The sequence below is a fragment of the Vombatus ursinus genome, unplaced genomic scaffold (genome assembly GCF_900497805.2).
Source record: "Vombatus ursinus unplaced genomic scaffold, bare-nosed wombat genome assembly UNPS02014852.1, whole genome shotgun sequence".
Taxonomy (NCBI): Eukaryota; Metazoa; Chordata; class Mammalia; order Diprotodontia; family Vombatidae; genus Vombatus; species Vombatus ursinus.
Window position 1 is genome coordinate 13457676 of NW_020954630.1, and position 15899 is coordinate 13473574.

Genomic DNA, 15899 nt, shown 5'->3' on the forward strand with positions numbered 1-15899 from the left:
CAACCTTTGGTGGTAGGTTGTATTTTAGAGAAGGTTAAGGTATGTGACTCAAGCCGTGTAATCTTGATCTTCCACTTAATGAGTAACATTTGGGAGGAATGAAAATGCAAACTTGTTCACCAAGTCTTTGCTCTCTCTATGTGGACAGCATGGTTTTCAGGTTTCTGCAATGATAATTATGGCTGTTTGTGATAAGGGTCAGGAAGGGCAAAGGATTGACTAATGTCAGGCTTGTTAATTGTGTTTAAAAGAGTTCTACTCTCATTGCAGACATTAATTTCTTTCCAGGGCTTTTGCACCGAGCTTTAGTGTGGTCTTGTTTAATACCAAAATCAACTAATGGTACAAGAGAGATCAGATGCTAAAATTACCTTTCTAGGTGGGTCCCTTCATTTACATTTCTACTTTGACTGCGACATCATATATATAGCTGTCATGTTTTAATTTGGGGACACTTGATAAGTACTAGTCTTCAGGTATTTCTTTTTTTCATTTTGGGGTCCCAGTTCCTCCATGAACCAATAAGCAGCATGAAGTGGAGCATAGTCATCAAAGAAACTGTTTTACCCATCATAGTGGCAAATGACTGCGATTCTTCCTACTAGAAAGACTAACGGATCATTTTAGCAAGGGAGTTCTGAGCTACAGTGAGCCAAGCCAATTGGGTGTCTGTACTAAATCTCAGTTGGTCGGTCAATAAATATGAACTAAGTATCTGTGTGCCAGGAACTGTGCTAAGATCTGGGGACACAAAAAGAGGCAAAAGACAGTCCCTGCCCTCAAGGAGCTCACAGTCTAACAGGGGAGACAATAAACAAAGAAATATGTACAAATGAGGTACATACCGGAAGCAACAGGGAGTCACCAGAGCTTATCTGTACCAACATGGTGAGCCATTGGGAGCTGGAGGCCAGTGGGCTTATACAGGGTTGAATCAACCCAGGTCAGAAATATAATAGGTCAAAATTTCTATGCCAAGCAGTGGTAGGATTGGGCCTATGAGTGGTTTCTGCCTGGGCAAGGTAGAGAGACCCATTCTCAAAAACAGAAACAAAAATTTAAAAAAAAAAAAAACCATGCCTATTTACAAATGAATGAACTTTAGTGATAGAAACTTTATTTGAAGATTTTTTTTTAAATGCCAATATATGAAAGACCTTTTTTAGATCAAAAGATTACTTTACAGCAAGATCTGGAATGTCACTGCCTCCAAAGGACCAAAGATGAACATTGCAGAGAAGACAAGAGAAAGGCACATGGCTGGTAAGAGCTAGCTGCAACATTTAACTAACAAAGCACTCTGAAGAAGAACCTGAGTATGTGATTTTATCAGAGTTATATTGGGGGTGGGGAGATGAGAGGAAGTATGATTTAACAGAAAGTGAAAATGGGCTGGACATGTGAGAAGAATGAGATATAACCAATGTAACACCATAGTTCTACAAATGGTAGCCTTGCAGTGTCGCTTTTATGATATGAGAGGAAGGGAGGAATACCTCCAGCAAATTAAATGGATTTCTTGTGGTAAACTTTTAGGATGATAATGGACATGATTCTTACAAGATGCACAGTCATGGATGCATTGTGATCTGCATTATTGGAGGCAACAAACTTTCAGACTGATGAGATCACAGATCCATTTGTCAATTTGAGTATTTGAGTGACTGGGAGAATTTAAAGGGGAAAAAAATCCACTTTTACAGGGTGTGGCTTACATTATGTATTTTATTTCTATTCATTTAGTCCACAGCCCTTGTTGGAATAGCTTATAAATGGGCAGAAACAGACTGAGTGAAATATGTCTGTATTTAACTTTAGCAAGCATAGCTTTTAAAATATCTTGTGTGGAACTTATTCAGATTTTTTAAAATATCAAAATATTATGCAGACAAAATTTTACTCTTTACATTTTTTTTGAGCATGAAAAATGTTTTAAACTGAACTGAGCACATAATTATAAATAAATTACTAAGACCAGATGACATTTTCCTAAGACAATTGAAGTTAAGTCAGTAAGTGCTTATCATGGGCCAAGTATTGCACTAAACTCTGGGGATATAAGGAAAGGCAAAAAAAAAAAAAGTCCCCACTATCAAGAAACTCACAATCTTAATGGGGCAGATTATATGAAAACAATTGTGTACAGATAATGTATATAGAGTGTATATTGATAATATTTATTTATTATTTTATTTTCCCCAGTGACATGTAAAAATAATTTTAAACATTCATTCTAAAAAATTTGAGTTCCAGATTCTCTCCCTTCTTTCCTTCCCACCCTGACCCCCTATTGAAAAAGCAAGCAATTTGATATAGATTATACATGTGCAGTCATGTAAAACATATCCAGTGTATATCGGAAGTAATTGTTTAAGGAGGGCACTAGCCTTGTGAAAGACAAGGAAAGTCTTCTTGCAGAAAATAAGATTTAAGCTGAATCCTGAAGGAAGCCCAGGGAAATCAGGAGGCAGATGCTGGACATGGGGAACAGTTAATGAAAAGACATGACATTGGGAGATGGAGTATTATGTATGAGGCCCAGTAAGGAGGCCAAGTGTCCTTGGATCACTGAGTACACGGAGGAAAGTGAGATGTAAGAAGACTGGCATGATAGGAAGGGGCCAGGTTGTGAAGGGCTTTAAAAGTCAAACAGATTTTGTATTTGATTTTAGAGGTACTAAATAGGCAGCTCTTTAGTTCTTTGCTGGTTTTAAGGTTCTGAGCTCTTGTGAACAATACCCATTTAGGATTTATCTGTAAAACGATGAGGTCAGACTAGATGGTCCCTATGGTCCTTTCCAGCTCAAAGTGAAGGACCTTATAAGGTGTGGAGACAAAAACCGCAAATGATAGTCTAGGTAAAGTTCTTTTGTTCAAAGACTATTCCACATCTCTGGATACTTCACAGTATTTTATTGGTCACCTAGAAAAATTTACATTTAACAAATCATTTTAGGTAATCATTTTTCTACAACTGCTACATTCTTTTCCTTGGTCAAAAGTGAGAATTGAGAGCCCATCACCATATATATATATGTATATATTTATAGTAGGTGATATTATTTCCAAAATGCACTGTTTTACATGCTTTACTTTTATTGGGATGTGCTTATCATTTCCCTGTTTACTTAATCTCATGGGATCTTTCTGCAATTTCTCTCCAGTGTCTTAGCATTTTACTCTGTACAAAGGGTTATTTTTCTCAGTCCTATCTCAGAAGGCTATTGTGAATGGTCTCTTGGGTAAAATGGAGATAATTAATTAAGTTCCTTACATAGAAGGGCTAGTTTGTTTTGTTTGGATTCTTCCAACATAGTGGTAAAATTTTCATCTATCTTTATTTTTATGATTTGACAAACAACAAAAATGTATACTTTGATTGAAGTCAAAGAACACAAAAGATTATATATGAAATTGTAAACTTCTACTACTTTGTTTTTTTAAATCTATTTAAATTTTAACATGATAGTAATATAACTTCTTTTCTGTCCCTTTCTAAACTTTCTTGTTGATTTTATATATTTTAAATATTTGATTGATGCTGTTTTCTTTCTTATTTTTAGCACTATCACTGGTCCCCCCTTCATTTCTACTTTTATTTTCATTTGGATTCCTAGGCTTTTATGCCTCCTAATGAATTTAATTATTTTGTGTAATTCTATAAATTGACTATCATATTCTGATTAGTATGGCACTAAATATATAAAATAATTTAGTTAGTATTTTCATTTTTATTATATTGGCACAACCCAGTCATGAGCAATTAATATTTCTCCAATTATTTGTCTTTTTTTTTTGTTTCTATAGAGTGTTTTGTAGTTGTATTTATAAAAGTCCCAAGTATATTTTATTAGGAGGGTTATAAGAATTCTTATATATTCTGTAGTTCTTTTCTCTTTTTTTTGGATATTTTCTTTTATTTTTTATTAATTATTTTTAGTTTTCAACTTATACTTCCACAGGATTTTGAATTTCAAATTTTCTCCCTATTTCTCCCCTCCCTCTACCCCAAGATGGTGTGCATTCTGAATACCTCTTACCCCAATCTGCCCCCTCTTCTACCACTCCCTCCTTCTCTTATCCCCTTCCCCTTCTATTTTCCTGTAGGGCAGGATAGATTTCTATACGTCATTACCCATATATCTTATTTCCCAGTTGCATGTAAAAACAATTTTTGACATTCATTTTTAAAACTTTGAGTTCCAAATTCTTTCACTTCCTCCCTCCTCACCCACCCTCATTGAGAGGGCAAACAATTCAATGTAGGTTATATGTGTGTACTCATACAAAGCACTTCCATATAGTTATGTTGTAAAAGACTAGCTATATTTCCCTCCATCCTATCCCACAACCCCATTTATTCTATTCTATCCTTTGACCTTGTTCCTCCTCAAAAGTGTTTGCTTCTGATTACTCCCTTCCCTAACCTGCCCTTCCTTCTATCGTCCTCCCTTCTCTTATCCCCTTCCCCCCTATTTTCCTGTAGGGTAAGATAGATTTCCATACCCAATTGAGTGTGTATGTTGTTCCCTCCTTAAGCCAAATCCAATGAGAATAAGATTCACCCATTCCCTCTCACCTCCCTCCTCTTCCCCTCCACTATAAAAGCTTTTTCTTGCCTCTTTTATGTGAGATAATTTACCCCATTCTACCTCTCCCTTTCTCCTCTTCCCAGTACAATCCTCTCTTACCCCTTAATTTTATTCTCCAGATATCATGTCTTCATATTCAGCTCACCCTGTGCCCTCTGTATATACATACATATGTATATATATATATGTATTCCCTCCAACTACCCCTACACTGAGGTCTCATGAGTTACAAATATCTTTCTATGCAGGAATGTAAACAGTTCAACTTTAATAAGTCCCTTATAATTTATCTTTCCTGTTTACCTTTCCATGCTTCTCTTGAGTCTTGTATTTGAAAGTCAGATTTTCTATTCAACTCTGGTCTTTTCTTCAAGAATGCTTGAAAGTCCTCTATTTCACTGAATGTCCATTTTTCCCCCTAAAGAATTATACTCAGTTTTGGTGGGTAGGTGATTCTTGGTTGAACTTAGTTCAAGCCTTCATTACCTGCCAGCTAGACTGATGCAATATCTTCCTAATTGGTTCTCTCAATTGTCTTCCCACTCCAAATCCATCCTCTACACTGCTGTCAAAGTGTTTTTTCTTAAGCATAGATACAACTGTGTTATTCTCTCCTTGGTAAATACCAGTGTCTACATGTTGCCTCTAGATTAAAATATAAACTTTTTTGTTTAGTTTTCAAAGCCTTTTCATATAGTCTAGCTCTACACTATTTTTCTAGATTCATTTGTACATTACTCTCCTTCCCACACTTTGTAGCCTAATCAAATAATCTCTCTCTTCATTCTCATCAGTAATACTCTACATCCCATCTTAATCTTTGCCCTGGCCTTTTCCTATCCCTGGAACACATTCCTCACCTAAGCTTTATATAATCCTTTCCTTCATTCAAGATGCAACTCAAGTACCACTTTCTCCACAAAGTCTTTCCTGACCCCTCCAACTGCTCATTCCATCTCTCCCTAGCTACCTGGTATTTATTTTGCATATTTGTTTTTTGTCCATTCCCTGTATCTAAAAACTGACAGATTTTCTGTTTCTAACAGCATCATTATCAGTGTACCAAATTTGGTCACAGGTTATTGCAGAAGAGATTTCCTATATAACACGCTTTCACTGTGAGGCTCAATCAGATGAAATTTGGGGAGAACATGAAATTGCTTATATCTTGTTGGTGACAAAGGATGTAACATTGAATCCAGATCCCAGAGAGATGAAAAATTACTACTGTATATCAGAGGAAGAACTAGCAGACCTTCTGGCAAAAGTAGTTGAAGGTTAAGCTAAGATTGCTCCATGGCTAAAACTCATGGCAGAGAATTTTCTCTTTAAGTGGTGGGATAGCCTACCTGATTTGGATAAATTTATTGATCATGAGACAATACATAGAATGTTACAAAGTTAGAGTTAACTATTGCATTCCACCCAAAATTCTTACATGTTTTGAGTAATGAAGTCTATTAAATAATAGTCATACATAATACTAATAAGGGGAGCAATGGCATAATGAAAAATCATTTGTATTTTGTTTGTATTATGTTTTTGAACTTAGAAATGACTATGGATGCATCTGATATGTTTTTTCAAATCTCTTACTTTTGACAACTTCATGCTGGAAATTGTTAATATTTCTAAGACTGATGCAAAGCACAACCAAATCTGAGCTATTCTCTTTGTATTTTTAACTCCCTCTTTTTCTGGGTTTTCCCATTTACAGATAACTGTATTATTCACCAGTTGAAACTGAAAATTAAGATAACACTCAATCCCTGCCTTCAGGGCACTCTGTGGGGATTGCAGAGAAATATTTCTAGTTAAAAATAATACATGCTAAACACATAAGGGAGGTGTGAGCAGAGCACAAAGGCAAGTTCCTGATTGAACTGTGGGTTATCTTGGTTTTTGAAAGTAAACTAGAATAATGAATTGTAGCCAATATTTTACCACTTATTCTGCAGACAATGTGAGTTAGAACTTGAAAGCAAACTTGGTCATGCTAAATGCAAACTGTTTTGATCTTGGCTCACCCTTCCTAACTCTCTTAAAGTCATATAACAAAAACTGAATTAAATTTGGATAGGAATTAGTATTCTGACAGGGTTTAATATCCCTGAGATAAAAAAGTGTATATTAGAAAAATATAGTATCCAATGATACACAATTCCAAAGGACTCATGATGAAAAATGCTATCCATCTCTGCAGAGAGAATTGATGAACTCTGAGTGCAGATTCAAGCATATTTTTTCCCTTTATTTTTCTTGCTTTTTTTTTCATAACATGGCCAATGTGGAAATTTCTTTTGCATTATTTCATATGTATAATGAGTGGAGAAAGGGGGAGAATTTGGAATTGAAAATAAAAAATATAAAAATTAACAAAAAAGAAAAAGAAAAATATTTTTCTTAGCTATAGCAATTAAAAATACATAGGTTCTAACATTCTAAAATTTATTCTGAAAATAAATAACAGAGTAGACTGCTGTAGAATAGAGAATGCTTGAAGAACTTGGAGATAAGAAATTCCCAACATCTCTTCAGTCTAACTTAGCTTTTAGGTTTTGTGTCTTTTCCCCTACTTCCTCACTGATGGGGCCCCAACTTGCACATGCTCAAGTCCCATTCACTTGCACATTATCAATCCAAATGACAAAATTATTGCTATTTAACTCTGGGACGCCTAGTATACAAGCTACTTAAGTTATATGTTCTATGGCTTTTCTTTAGTCAAGAGAAAGTTCTTGAAACTCTTAAGGTGTGTATCCGTTTTGATCTTGTCTTGGTAAATGATGTAAGATATTGGTCTATGCCAAGTTGCTGCCATACTGCTTTCCAGGTTTCCCAGGAATTTTGAACAAGTAATGAATTCTTATCCCAAAATTTTGTCTTTACACCTGTCAAATACAGAGAATCAACTAAAAAGCTAGTTTAAATAATAATTTTAGCAAAATAGTAGGGTATAAAGTAAGTCCACATAAATCATCAGCATTCCTATATGTCACAAACAAAATTCTGCAAAGTTTTTACTATTTCTTGCAGAATTTTGTTTGTGACATATTGTTTAAACTAACTTTTAAAAGTTTTAGTTGATTCTTTGGGATTTTCCAAGTATATCATCATATCACCTGCAAAATAAGACAGTTTTATTACCTCATTCCCTATTCTGATTCCTTTTATCAGGTGTGAAACAAGGATGCCCTCTGTCACCAGTATTATTCAATATCATATTGGAAAGCCTAGCAAGGAAATACACCTGATCTTGCTGGGAAAACTTCTAGTTTATCCCCATTACAAATAATGCTTACTGATGGTTTTAGATAAATGCTTTTTATTAATTTAAGGAAAAATCCATTTATATCAATACTTTCAAGTGTTTTTAATAGAAATGAGTGTTGAACTTTGTCAAAAGCTTTTTCTGCATCTATTGATATAATCTTAAGATTTTAAAAAGTTTTATTATTGATATAATTGATTATTTTAATAGTTTTCCTTGAACTAATATGTCTTTGTTTGGATATTTTCATTCTTGAACCACAAGCCTTGTGTGAAATAATAGGAAATAAAGAGGGAAATTAAACTTTTTTCTTATGGATTATTGATATCAGTAAATCAAATAGAAAAATGATTTAGGCCTTTAAGGGATTTAAACTATTTGTATTACTTTGAAATGATCATATTGTAACATTCTTTAGACTGGCTTGATATGTGTGACATTTGTGATATGTGAATAAATATTAATAAAATTTCCCTAAGAAATTTACTGTTAAGACCTTTAATGATTTGATCATTTATTATTAATTATTTTTATATTTATTTATATTTATATATTTATTTATAATATTATATTTAATCATTTGAGATGGCATTTTTTTTTCAGTTTCCTTCATCCCTTCTTACAGTTGTAGGCCATCGGTGGTAGTGTCATTAGGACTTTTCATGACATAAACTTTAAATACAACTTTCTTCTCTGGTAAGTATTTGGACAATTGTGGGTATTGTTGGCATGAAGTTCAATCCTAACTCTATTTGATAATCAGTTAATCAACCAAAATTTACTAAGCGCCTACTCTGTATCAGACACTATACTAGATAATAGGGATTCAAAGAAAAAGCCAAAACCATCTTTGTCTTTAGGGTGCTAACATTTTATTGCTATACTGTATCCAGGAGCTTACAATGATCATTGCAGGGACCTATATGACATCAAATGCCACCATCATGTATATTCAGACATCCCTGTTCCCCTGCATATTTTTTCCTAGGTTCTTATCTAACCACAAATAGGTTCTTTTTTTTTTCCCAGAGAAAGCAAGGTCATTGTCCTGCTCAATGATATGAGGAACTTCCCTCTAGCTGAAGAAAATCACCAATGGTCAAGTAATGGTTATATGTTCTACTCATGTGTTTTTTTTTTTTCAGTTCATGTACCCAGACTCATACTATAAATACTGTAGACAGATCACACATTATTGGGAATGTCTTCTCCCTTGTCGGGGACATAATTGCTTCTTATAATCTTAATTTACTGTCCATAATTTTGACACGGGATCTCAACCAACCTTTCCAATTAAGTTCTATGTCAAGGATAGGCAACAGTCTTCCAAACTTTATCTAACTTTCTGGGGCTACCTCATCTTTAGTTAGCTGCCCTCTATTTTAAGGTATTTCAGTCTTGGGGACAATCATGACGCCTCTCCCAAAACTTAGTTTCCTTTTCTGCTTTTTCAATTTTTTATTAACTCATGAATTCACTAAAACCTCCACTAACAACTGACAGAGGTACAAATCAAAGAAGGAATTCAATTTTTCTTTAATGTGGATAGAATGATGAAAGAGTATAGAACTACTCATTTTGCTACTGCTTACTCTACTAAGAAGAATGATCTTTGAAATGGGAAATAAATTACAAAAATGGTGTTATCTGGGCTTACCTTCTCCTTAGGTTTGTTACCATAGGAATTTGGCAGGCTAAGTACCCTCCTGTGCCCTGGGCAGAAACTACTCTGAATCCTCTTGGTTTTGTTGGTTATTGCCTTTGATCTTGAAAGGACTATGGGAAAAGAAGCTAAGAGATGGGACTATGCTAGAGAGAATGGGGAATCAAAGGCAGTTATGTCTAAGACTACATCCTAGATGGTCCAAGCAAGAAGCTGGGTCTAGCAGTCATCACATGAGCTTTGACTGGAATGCATCAAGCCTGAAGCTTGAAGGAGAACTCATCAGGGAAAGAAAAAAAATCTCAAGCTGAGTGGAGACTGATGGAGATTTCCAGACCTTGTGGCCAGAGGGGAATGTAAACCTAGTTAAAAACACCTTCTAGGGTCAGCTAGGTAGCGCAGTGGATAGAGTACCGGCCTTGGATTCAGGAGGACCTGAGTTCAAATCCAGTCTCAGACACATAACACTTACTAGTTGTGTGACCCTGGGCAAGTCACTTAACCCCATTTCCTAGCCAAATAAATAAGTTAATGAAAAACACCTTTCTTTCCTCATTTCTGATCCTGTAGCTGGGAAGCTATTTTCCTCTTTGCAGGTCAGCCATATACGTTCTGCCTTTCCCCTTCTTAGTCACCAAGGAAGAATTGGAAAGTAACTTATTCTCTGATTGCTTACCTTTGATTTCTGTGTTTTTCAAACTGTTGTTATAAAGACTTGATGCCTATCAAGCTGAACTTTTTTGCTTATTTAATGCATAGAGCTGGGGAAAGGAGGGGCCTGAACCCAACAGGAAGGAGGAAGTTTATTTATCCTGATTGTTTTACTCAGCTTTCTGTGGAATTGGGGGTCAGAATCAGTTAGGCAAAGAGAGGACCTATGCAATATATTAGTGAAATATGTGTGTGTGTTTAATATTATTCAAGCCTTAGACTTATTTATTTACTTTGAATTCAGTGTCAGAGATAGGGTCAAACTGAAAAAAAAATCATACAATCATAGATTTAGAGCTGAAGAGGCTTTAAAAGCTCCTCAGTCCAACCTCTTTATTTTACAGATGAGGAAACTAAAGAGAAAGCAGTCATTTTTGCCTGAGGCCCCTTTCAGTGGCTAGGTTCATAGGAGGAGCACCTAGCTGATGGAGTAATCTGAGTGCAAGTTTAGGGTTTCAGTTGTCCATGAATGAGCTTTGGTGAGGCCACATACGGCTCACAATCATTGTTTGGAGATAGAAGGCTCCTCCTCGCCTTATGCACTCACTTATGTTTTGCTTGGTCTCTCTTTCCCCTTCTCCTTAGAGCCTACAATCATTAATAGGGAATTAAAACACAATTTAAGTAATGAAATGTCCTCAGTGAGTTAAAGTCACTGGGCCCAGTTGAACTACAGTTGAAAATACATGTTGGAAATCTGCTGACTGAACCACTGGCAATGATTTTTAAAAACTATAGAAAGTGACATAGCCCTCTTGACTCAGAAATCTTTTCTTAGGTTTTTTTTTTTCAGAAAATGAAAGATGGTGGATTTTTCATAGTACCAGCAAGGCAACTTGACTTCAGGTCACAAGAAAATCCTGAAATGTTATCATTAAAGACATGATGAATGAGCACTTAGGAAAGGGAGTGATGATTTATAAGGGTCAAAGCAGATTGAATTAATTTCTTCTTTTGACCACTAGGACCCTAAGGATGCCAAAGAAATTGCATATATGAATTTCAGCAAGCCATTTGACAAAATCTCTCATGATATTTCTGTTTATGAGATAGAAAGATGGAGGCTTGATAATACCGGAAGATGGTTTCAGAACTTACTTGTTCAACAGCTAAAGCTAATGAGTAATTCCCCCTCACTCTATAGCTGCCCCTTTTCTCTGCTTCAAGGAATGGAGAGTCTTCAGACTAAGGGAGTAAGAAAAGAAATGAAGTGATGCAATGTACAGAAGAAGTGATGAAGGTAAAAAATGAATGAGACCCAAAGACATGGGAATGTGGCAACTGCTCCTTGCCTCATCTGGTTGTCAATTCCACTTATACCACTCCCTCTTCCTACAACAAGGTGAACTAGGCCCTGGAAAAATATCTTTACTCTATCGCCGTCACATCAAACTCAAATAGAGATGGAAGGTGAAAGGGGAAGGGGAAGAGAGGATACACCAAACCATATATAATGGTCCTATAGGCAGCATATTGACTTAGAAAACCAAATATTCACATTATCTGTTTTCTACTGCATTTCATTTACTTCATTAACTATTTCTCAATCACATTTTAATCTTCTAGAGTATTGCAGCTGGTCCCATATCTGACACTTCTGTTCTATCCTATCTTCCTGGAGATACTCTCACTACAAATTGCAGGTCTCGTTGCCGTCTTCATTATTCTACCTGTGTGTATGTCTTCTTCTCAAGAACCTTAGCCCTGCTCCCCTCTGTAGTATGTGTATGTATGTATGTTCTCTGTCTGATTGTGCTCTGGGCAATCTGCTATTAGATGTCATTAAGCTGAATTCCTAATCAAAAGTAGTTTCTTATTGACCTAGTTCTTGTTATTATGAAGAATAATTTTCATGCTTACTTGTGAGCTACAATTTCCATACTATGCTTAATGTATATTTAATTCTATAAGCTTAAAAAATATGAGGTCATGTTGTCAAAGAGTAAGTAATTGTTGGGTATAATCTGCTAAAACACATAATTGTCAAAGACAAAATATCTGAAGTTCATAAGGTCAGTGTTAAAAGAAGCATATGTCCTAGAGAAGAGCATTGGTAATAATTTTGATGAAGAATATCGATGCATTTTTCAAGAACCATCCAGGCAATGATTGAGAATAAAGACAAAAGCATTGCTGCTGGTCGCTGTACTCTGGCCTCTATTTCTTCACTGATGTCTTCAGTTCTTTTGTGAGTTTTCCTCTGAGGTTTTACCTGTGAAATCTTTCCTCTCACATCATCTTCTCTTGTTCTTGTCTTTTATTTGTTTTTGTAATCTGGTGTTGTTTTGATGTGATGAAAGATTGTCGGGCTTGGTTATAACCCTATCGCTCAATCATCATTCTTGAATTCTTATCTTTACTATTTATAAGAAGTGGGGCAGAGTTGAAATATCTCCAAGTTAAGAGGCAGGGAGGCCTGGGTTGAATCCCAGCTACTTCCTTTAATTACCACTTGATCTTGAATGAGTTGCCTAACCTCTCCGAATCTCAGTCTTCTCATCTGTAAAATGTTGGTTTTAGTACTTGTAGTGCCTAACTTTATAACCTATTTTGTAGAATCTAATAGTACTGTTCTGAGGATCAAAATGTGGTAGTGTATGTAAATTACTTTGCGAATCTTAGAACACCAAATAGATTCCAGGTGTTGACTGTGCTAATGTTGAACAACTTGGTTCAGTTCAGTCACCACCAAATGAAGTCCAAACATTCCATGAAATTGACTTTCTGAGCCAGGAAATGACTTCTTTCTTTCTTTTCTTTTCTTTATTACCAGTTTGAACAGAGGAGCACAATTTGCTCAGAGAATAAGAGAATGAAGAGTAACAAGCTACTACAAAACAACTGAAGGAAATCTGGGCAACTGAACTGTCCAGGTAGGGCTTCCAAGTCACATTTGCAAGCCATTGGCCTGAGGGCTGCACCTGCCTATTTTTCTGTATTGAGACTTCTTGAAGGCAGAAGACCTTGGTTGGAATTTGCTTTTAGGCTGGCTTATTACACTGATGCTTACAAGGCTTTTTCTCAACAAAAGAAAGGAAAAGGGAGAGTATCCTGAACAGACCTGGTATTTGCAGTGGGTTTTGTTCATATATCTGCGTTTGGGTACAGTTTCGTGTGCGTTCTCAGGGAAAATCTTTGATATTGGAACATGCTATGCCATGCCCTTGGTTTTGGGAACAGAGAACATCTATTGAATTAGTAGTCCCTTCACCTGTTCACGTAAAAGAGTAAAGGGTAGAGTTTTACACAAAATGTTGCTTATTTGGGCAAGGTACCTTCCTAACCTTACAACAACTTTCCACTTTAACATTCAATAATCTTATGAGTGCTCTTAAAGGTATCCTACCTCCCTGCTAATCCTCAGATTATAAAATATGACACTAGCCCAAGATTGATACATTATTTATTCAATATATTCACCAGACTTGAGTGACTTTAAAGAATTCAAAATTCAAAAAAAGGACAGATTATGCATAAGCTTGTACCTTTCAAGATCTTGTTATGTTTTGAATAATTTTCTTTGTGTTCTTTTCAATATCTTCTTCACAGCTCTATCTCAGGATTTTTCTTCCCAATCTCCTGTTTCACTTGGCTTCTCCTATCTGGAATGAAAAACAAAGATGGGATTTATCTTCTCTCTACACCTAACAGAGAGAAAACTCATCCATAGAGTCTGCTAGGAATTTTTTTTTTTCATTGCTTTCTCTTAAGAATTCTTTCCCCCACCTATTAGCTTTTTGTTGCCATAAACCTTCTATTTTCTTAAAGCAGACTTATTGGTTCCATTTTGGGAAGACCCTAGGACTATCTGTCCTACCTATTTTCAAACAAAACAAAAAAGCCGTGAGCAGGCTCTACTTTTGATGAAACCCCAAACTCTGGAATGGGTTAAAGCCTAGAATTTTAGAGCTAGAAGTGCTCGAGAGGTCATGTAGTACAACTCCCCCATTTGAGCAATGAAGAAAGTAAAGATAAGAAAACTCAGATCAAGAGAATAAAGTTAGATTGATTATACCAGGTTTGCTACTATCTGAAGAAGTCATCTAAGTTATCCATGTAGGTCTCTCATTTTACAGATGAGAATAATGAGAGCCAGAGAAGTTATGCAACTTGCCCAGTAACACTTTGTGAGGTATTGGAAGATGCGAGACTAGAGGGCAACTTTGTCATGTCTCTTTATCATATTTGAAGCACAAAGCCCATATGTTATATTGGAAGGTTTATAAAACAATTAGATTTGTGGAGAAGTAACCAGAAAGAATGGTGCAGGCGAAGGCATGCTGGAGCCAGATCATACTGGCTTGAGAGAGTTGGTTGTTAAATTTTCAGTGTGAGCCTTTATGCCTCAGAAGTTGGCAAATACCACAAATTAGGGCTTGATTTTATTTTTTGATTGTCTAGACTTAAGAAAATGATGAAGAAAATGTTAATAAAGTAGATTCAACTTGAAAGTGTATCATTTATACTCTTTTTGGAAAGATAGTTGTTAAACATTCACTAGCACGCCCCTGGGTAAGCAAATAACAATATACGGTTTATTCCTTATGTGGTTTGTGTTATTAATAGTCTCTCGGAGATAACTTAGTTCAAAATATGTTATTTTGATTTCTGCTTCTGCCTCTTGCTGTTTGAGTTTAGGCAAGTCACTCTACTTATATGAGCCTTAGTTTCTTCATCTGTAAAATGAGGATAATAATCCTTGTACTTCCTTCCTTACAGAGTTGTTGATAGGAAAGCCATTTGGTAAACTGTGAAGTACTATTTAAAAGTAGAATATGTGTTATTATTACTATAGTTACTAAAATTAATCAATTAAAAATATTTATTGAGAGCCCAAGGCTAGGGACCTTGGGTAACAGGTTAGTCAATATTCAGAGACAGAATCAAAATCATTACATGATTGGTATTGCCTGGCATAGAGACCTCTTCTGGTGTGGCCATCCTGCATATAACAAACTTACATTATAATAATTTTGGTTAAGTCAGTGAAAATTATTATCAGCAACAAGAAAGTAATAATAAGGAGAACATCAGATAGACAGCAGGTTGCATATGCGAAAAACAAGATGAAAGTATTTGAGGAGGGAACATAAGTGATATACAGAAGCTGCTAGAGGAAACGTACACATACTTCTGTGCTTTTAGTTGAAGACTTATGAGTGGACTTTCTAGCCTCCTACTATGCTCAACTCTTTCTTTTTCTTTTCAATTAGTTTCTATTGCTCCAACAGGACAGAAGGATGATTTTTACATTTCTTGACAAATCCCAGTATTTTGTTGATGACAAAATTTCATTTAGCTGACCACTTTAGGAAACAGATTACAATGGTTCCTATGTTCCTTTCCTTGGGCATAACTGACAGTTCAGAGGTTCTCTTCTTACAAATGCAATTTACATTATTTCTAGACTTTGAGTCAGAAAGGCCTTTAGAGGTCATCCAGACCAGTTCCCTTTTAAAAGAAAACCTTTTAAAAACACAGATGAGTCTTAAAGGGATATGCACCACAATTACTAGTTATGCTTAAAAAAGATTGGAGGGGAGATTGAAGAGGGGAAGAATAGGGAAGGAAGGGAGGAAAGGAATGAAATGAAAATAAAGACACAGGGTAGATGGAAAGTTTTCCAGTGCTAAATATTCCACTCAACTTTTCCGATAGCTTT

The 15899-nt window shown here is 35.6% G+C and overlaps 1 pseudogene; it reads left to right on the top strand.

Moving 5' to 3' along the window:
* LOC114027116 overlaps positions 1-5997 on the top strand; it is a 10528-nt pseudogene extending 4531 nt beyond the window's left edge.
* The last annotated feature ends 9902 nt before the right edge of the window (positions 5998-15899 follow it).